Source organism: Cynocephalus volans, chromosome 8, assembly GCF_027409185.1.
Source record: "Cynocephalus volans isolate mCynVol1 chromosome 8, mCynVol1.pri, whole genome shotgun sequence".
NCBI classification, from domain to species: domain Eukaryota; kingdom Metazoa; phylum Chordata; class Mammalia; order Dermoptera; family Cynocephalidae; genus Cynocephalus; species Cynocephalus volans.
This window is the reverse complement of record NC_084467.1, coordinates 109,545,333-109,551,124: the sequence shown is the minus strand read 5'-3', so window position 1 is coordinate 109,551,124 and position 5,792 is coordinate 109,545,333. Positions and strand designations below refer to the sequence as shown.

General features: G+C 40.4%; 1 non-coding gene across 1 annotated transcript; it reads right to left on the bottom strand.

The window, feature by feature from the left end:
* Window positions 1-4,867: 4,867 nt before the first annotated feature.
* Window positions 4,868-5,003, bottom strand: LOC134385396 (small nucleolar RNA SNORA18). Its single transcript, XR_010024371.1, has one exon. It is a non-coding gene; the product is annotated as a small nucleolar RNA SNORA18 (small nucleolar RNA).
* Between the last annotated feature and the right edge of the window lie 789 nt (window positions 5,004-5,792).

The following is a 5,792-nucleotide window of genomic DNA, read 5'->3' as shown; positions in this document are numbered from 1 at the left end:
TTCTTGTTTCAGTTCTTGCTGTAAACAAGTGCCTTTTTCATGTTCTACTTAGTGCTACATTCGTCATGCTTTTTTTTGGGGGGGGGGAGGTGATTTCTTTGTTTAAAATGGCCCCCAAGTGTAGTACTGAAGTGCTATCTAGTGTTCCTAAGCCCAAGAAGGCTGTGATGTGCCTTACGGAGAAAATCCGCACATATGTGTTAAATAAGCTTTGCTCAGGCGTGAGTTATAGCGCTGTTGGCAGTGAGTTCGACGTTAGCGAATCAACAATATACATTAAATAAAGTGTCTTTAAAAAGAAACATACATAAAGCAGTTTATTTATTGATCAATTGAAAATATTGTGACCAGAGGCTTGTGAGAAACTAACCCTGAATTTCCTCCAGGAGCAATTGTTCAATATTTGCTAATTCAGTGTTTGTGGCATAGAACATGATTGCCAAGAATAAAGACAGTCGTGTGTGTGTGTGTGTGTGTGTGTGTGTGTGTGTGTAAGAAAGAGAATGGAAACTTTTGTTTTTCATTTTATACCTTTATGTAGTCTTGATTTTTTTTTTTTTTAAAAGATGACTGGTAAGGGGATCTTAACCCTTGACTTGGTGTTGTCAGCACCACGCTCAGCCAGTGAGCAAACCGGCCATCTGTATATGGGATCCGAACCCGGGGCCTTGGTGTTATCAGCACCGCACTCTCCCGAGTGAGCCATGGGCCGGCCCTTGATTTTTTTTTTTTTTACCCTAAGCGTAATCTTACTTTTATTTTCTGAAAATAAATTTAAAACCATATATCTCTCAAATTCCTCTCATCTCCTCCATGTCTACTGCAACATTAAATTAGGTCCTTATCATTTCAAGCAAGAATTACTGCAATTACCTTCTAATTATCCTCCCTTCTCCTCATCTTTTCTCTAATCTCTCCAGAAACCCAGTGCCAGACAAATCTTCCTAAAACACCACTTTCCTTGTGTCATTTCCCTCTGAAAAGTCTCCACAATCCTTCATTGCCTGTTATAGCCAATCTAGACATAATAAGGGCTCAACCTTATGTCTCCTACTCCCCAATTACAGTCACACTGTCTCAAATCTGTTCTCGCTACCCACTTCATCTGCCCCCAAGCCAGGCCAGTTTCTGTCTCCATACCTTTGCCTGTTGATCTCCAGATCTGGGCCACACCTCTGGGTCTACCCAGATCCTTCCCATTATTTAGTTTCACTACTGCAGTGAAACCCTTCTTGATTTTTTTTCTATAAGTTTTCTCATTTCTGAATTCTTAGCTAAACCACACAATGAGTGTTTCACTTGTATGTTATTTATAAATCTAATTATTCTGTATATATTTATTTATTTTAAAAACACCTAAGCCTTTATTATTTTAATTACTGTTGTCATCACTTTACAAATGTTACCTCATTTAATCTTCTTAATTACCTTATGAGATAGGTAGTATTATCATCCCCATTTTAAGTGAGAAAACTGAAGTACAGAGAAGTTAAGCAACTTGCCCGAGGTCACACAGTAAGCAGCAGGATTCACACCCACACAGTCTGAATCTAGAAACATGCCCTTAATCATATACAATTCTGCTTGTTGTTTGTTCAAATGGATTAATTATATGATGAGTTCTTTGGGGGAAGGGACTATATCTCCCATTTCTTCTCTTGAGAGCCCCTTACCATTCTTTAAAAAGTCTTATCAACTAGGGCCACCTGTTGCTCACTCAGGAGTGTGGTGCTGATAACACCAAGGCCACAGGTTCAGATCCCTATATCTATATAGGGATGGCCGCTTAGCTCACTAGGTGAGTGTGGTGCTGACAACACCAAGTCAAGGGTTAAGATCCCCTTACCGGTCATCTTTAAAAAAAAAGAAAAAAAAGTCTTATCGACTGCCTGCAGTTTTCTGGACCTCATTTTTATGGGAGGCTGACACTCCTAGCCCTGGGAATGGAGTTGGGACTCAGAAGTTGGGCACTGAGACAAGCAACAATGCTAGCTGTCTCCCTTCTCTTTGAATACCTCATCTTTCTCCCATAGAGGGGCCTAGCCAAGCCCTTCGCTGACTTCAGCCCTCCCCTTCTGCCTGCCTTCTCACTGATTGCCAAGAGCTCACAGTCAGTCCTCTGGCCACAAGAGGGCGAAAAGGCCCTCAGCTCCATTGGGAAGACTCACAGTTACACTGCAGAAGAGCATCATCAAAGACTACAGTTTAGACACTCCTGCTTTTAGAAAAATATTGAAAAGAAGTTGTTCTTTTAAAGTATGAGGCACTTGGATCAAAATTAGTTACTTTAACAGCAGTTTATAGTTGCTTATCCCATATTCACTTTCCCCTTCTCATTAAGAGAACTCCAATTTTGTTCAGGGTGATAATGTGTCCAGCGAAAAAAAAAGAAAGAAAGATGCCCTTTCCAGACTCCCTTGTATCTAGGGATAGCCATAAAAGGCAGGATTTCATTCATCCTTCTGTTCCCTAGCCTCTCCAACCTGTAGCCTACCCACAATGGGTCCATCCAGGGTGCAGTGGGGAAATGCACAGCTTTAAAAGTCAGATAGGTCTGAGTTTGAATCTTGACCCTACCACTTACTGTGTCACCTTAAACAAGTTACTGAAGCTTTCTGAGCTACAACCAGGCCTCTGAACATGATTATGTTATTGCTAATACTGTAATGGCTAACACTGAGCACTTACTACATGCATAGTTCTAAGTACCTTACATATATGAACTTGTCCAGTCTTCATAGTTCCATGAGGAGGTGCTATTATTGTCTTCATTTTACTTGAAGAAATTGAGGCACATAGAGGTGAATTAACTTACCCAATGACAGCTAGCAAGGAGCATTCTGGCCAACTTTTGTAGCATTGTCATCAAGATAAAAAGTGATAGGCCCGTGGCTCACTTGGGAGAGTGTGGTGCTGATAACACCAAGGCCACGGGTTCAGATCGCTGTGTAGGGATGGCCGGTTAGCTTACTTTGGAGAGCGTGGTGCTGACAACACCAAGTCAAGGGTTAAGATCCCCTTACCGGTTATCTTTCAAAAAAAAAAAAAAAAAAGTGGTAATGTGTATAAAATACCTGACATATGAAGGCACTCTGTAAATATCCCCCTTGTATTAATTAGGATTAGGTTTGGCTATGTAAATCAGAAAATCTAAGTAAGAGTGGTTTAAAGAAAATAAAAGTTCATTTCTCTCATATGTGGAAGAAGTTCAAAATAGGCAAGCCAGGGCTGGTAGGGCGGCTTCATCTCATTAGAGACACAGGCTCCTTCTAGCTCTCTGCTCTGCTATCCCTAGCTCGTGGCTTCCATTCTCATGGTTACCTCTGAGTAGCAAGATTTGAAACTCGAGGTGCCACATCTATGTTTTAGGCAGCAGGAATGAGGATGAGGCAAAGGTGAAAGGGGAGATCTCTCAGCTAAGTCAGCCCACTTTGAAGAGCTTTCCAAGAAGCCCCACACACATAATCCCACCTACAGATTTCTACTCCTATCTACAGTGGAATCTAAGAGACATAGTTTTTTAGCTGGGCACATTGCCACTCTCCACAACATAAGGGTTCTGTTAGTAAGTAAGCATGAAAGATTGGATGTTGAGTAGACAACTAGCAGTCTTCCCTGTCTAGGCACTGATATGTCACAGCCCATCCTAGCCATCTACATTTCAGAATCTTCTCATTTGACAGTCTTTATAAGATCTAGCTTTAGTTTCTTCTGTTGTCGTTTAGACTTCCTGTCCTATCTTCCTCAACCCTTTTTTTTTCAAGTTAATAATTTTTTTTTTTTTTTTTGTGGCTGACCTGGTGTTTGTATTAGTCCATTTCTGTTGCTTATAACAAAATACATGGAACTGGGTATTTTATAAAGAAAACAAAATTTATTGCTTATAGTTTCAGAGACTGGAAGTCCAAAGTCCAGGGAACACAGCTGGTGAAGCTCTTGGTGGTGGTGACAGTGATGACAGGGTATCACATTGTGAAAATGGTGGAGCAGACAGAGCAGAACAGACAGACAAACTCTCCTCTTTCTTCTTTTAAAGCCCTCAGAACCATGCCCCTGACCACCATTTTTAATCCATTCACTACAGCATGGCCATACAATATAATCACCTCTTCAAGGCTCCACCTTTCAATTACCATAATAGGATTTCCCACCCTCTCAACAGTCACAGTGGAGGGCCAAGTTTCTAATATATAAAACTTCGGGCACACAATTTAAGCTTCAGTGAGTTTGTGGGGAACATAATTCAATCCACTACAGTGTTGAAACACTGCACTCTAACCAACTGAGCTAACCAGCCAGACTAAAGTCAATAAATTTTTATTCAAGGAATTTCACGTTGTGATTCCTTCCATTGCCCATCAAGGTCACTTGAGATTCTCTAAAGCTTTAGTCGGGATTTATCTTCAAGGGCTGGCTGCTTAGATCAGTTGGTTAGATTGTAGTGTTGTAACCCCCATGTCAAGGGCTCAGATCCCACTACTGACCAGCTGCCAAAAAGAAAAGACAAAAAAAGATTTATCTTCAAGATAACCCTTTTTAAAAGAACTGATGCTTAAATAGCAGATGTTCTGTTAGCCCTCAATTCCTTTATTTTGGTTTTTATCTCTACTTGAATATGGACATACCGATGACAACTTCAAAAATTTCCCACAAAGAATCTCTGGAATCTAATTTCTTCAAGCAATTTACTTTAGGATCATTTTAAAAGTAGATGGATATGCCTGGTTCTCAATTTCTGACACCCTGTCTAAACATAAAAGAGTTCAAGTCATGTTCATTCCTAGGCTATCACCCCAAGAATAGTACAGATCTGCAGGATATGCCCATACCTAATGAAAAAAATTACTATGTCTTTCATACTTTTACCAACTGTCTTGTAGTTCCTTTCCACAGATCTAACAAGTAGTCCTGTGAATAAAGCAAAACCACAGAGTTAGTTACTCTATGAGGCATTTCCAATGATGTACAGCTACAGGAAAAGTCCCATCAGAATAAACCCCAATCAAACCTTTTATTCTTAGGGGACAGACAAGAGTCTCTACTCTTTTGATGGACCAAAAGTTGAAAAACATTCATTCATTCAGTACCAACTATTAGCCAGAAACCACACAAAGCACTTGAGATACACCAATGAAAAAACATGTTCTCAGGTCTCATTTAGCTCATAGTCTAGGGGAGAAATACATTCTCTATTCTTTACCAAACAATTATAATTCTCATGGAGGAAAGAGTACTTCACCAAGAAAAGGAGAATCAAGAAATGTTTTACAGATGAAGTAATGTTAAACTGAGAGCTTAAGGACTAGTGGGTAAGCCTGAAGAAGATACACAAGGCAAGGAAGCATGAGAATGCATGCAGAGCTATGGGAGTGGTGAGGGGATCTGTAAGACTGGGGCACACATGCCCAGGGAGCAGCAGGGAGATGAGGACTAGGAGATTGGCAGAGACTGGATTGTGAATAGCCTTATAGGCTTCTTTTGACAAAAGTTTAACCCAAGTCTGAGTGACAGGAAACTATTGAAGAGCAACATGGTGAGATTCACATGTTAGATGGGGGTTGAGGGGTGTAAGTTTAGAGGTAGGGACCTCTGTTAGGAGGCTAGTTTGATAGTTTAAATAAGAAATGATGAACTAAGACATGGCAGGGAAGATAGAAAGAAAAACTAGAATGTGAGAGAAATGAGGACAATAAATATAGATATTTCTCCTTCTGGCAGCCAAACTCTTCTGGATTGTAACTAATGCCAATGGCTGTCAATCGTCTCCTGGTACGATTCAAGTCGTGTGGATA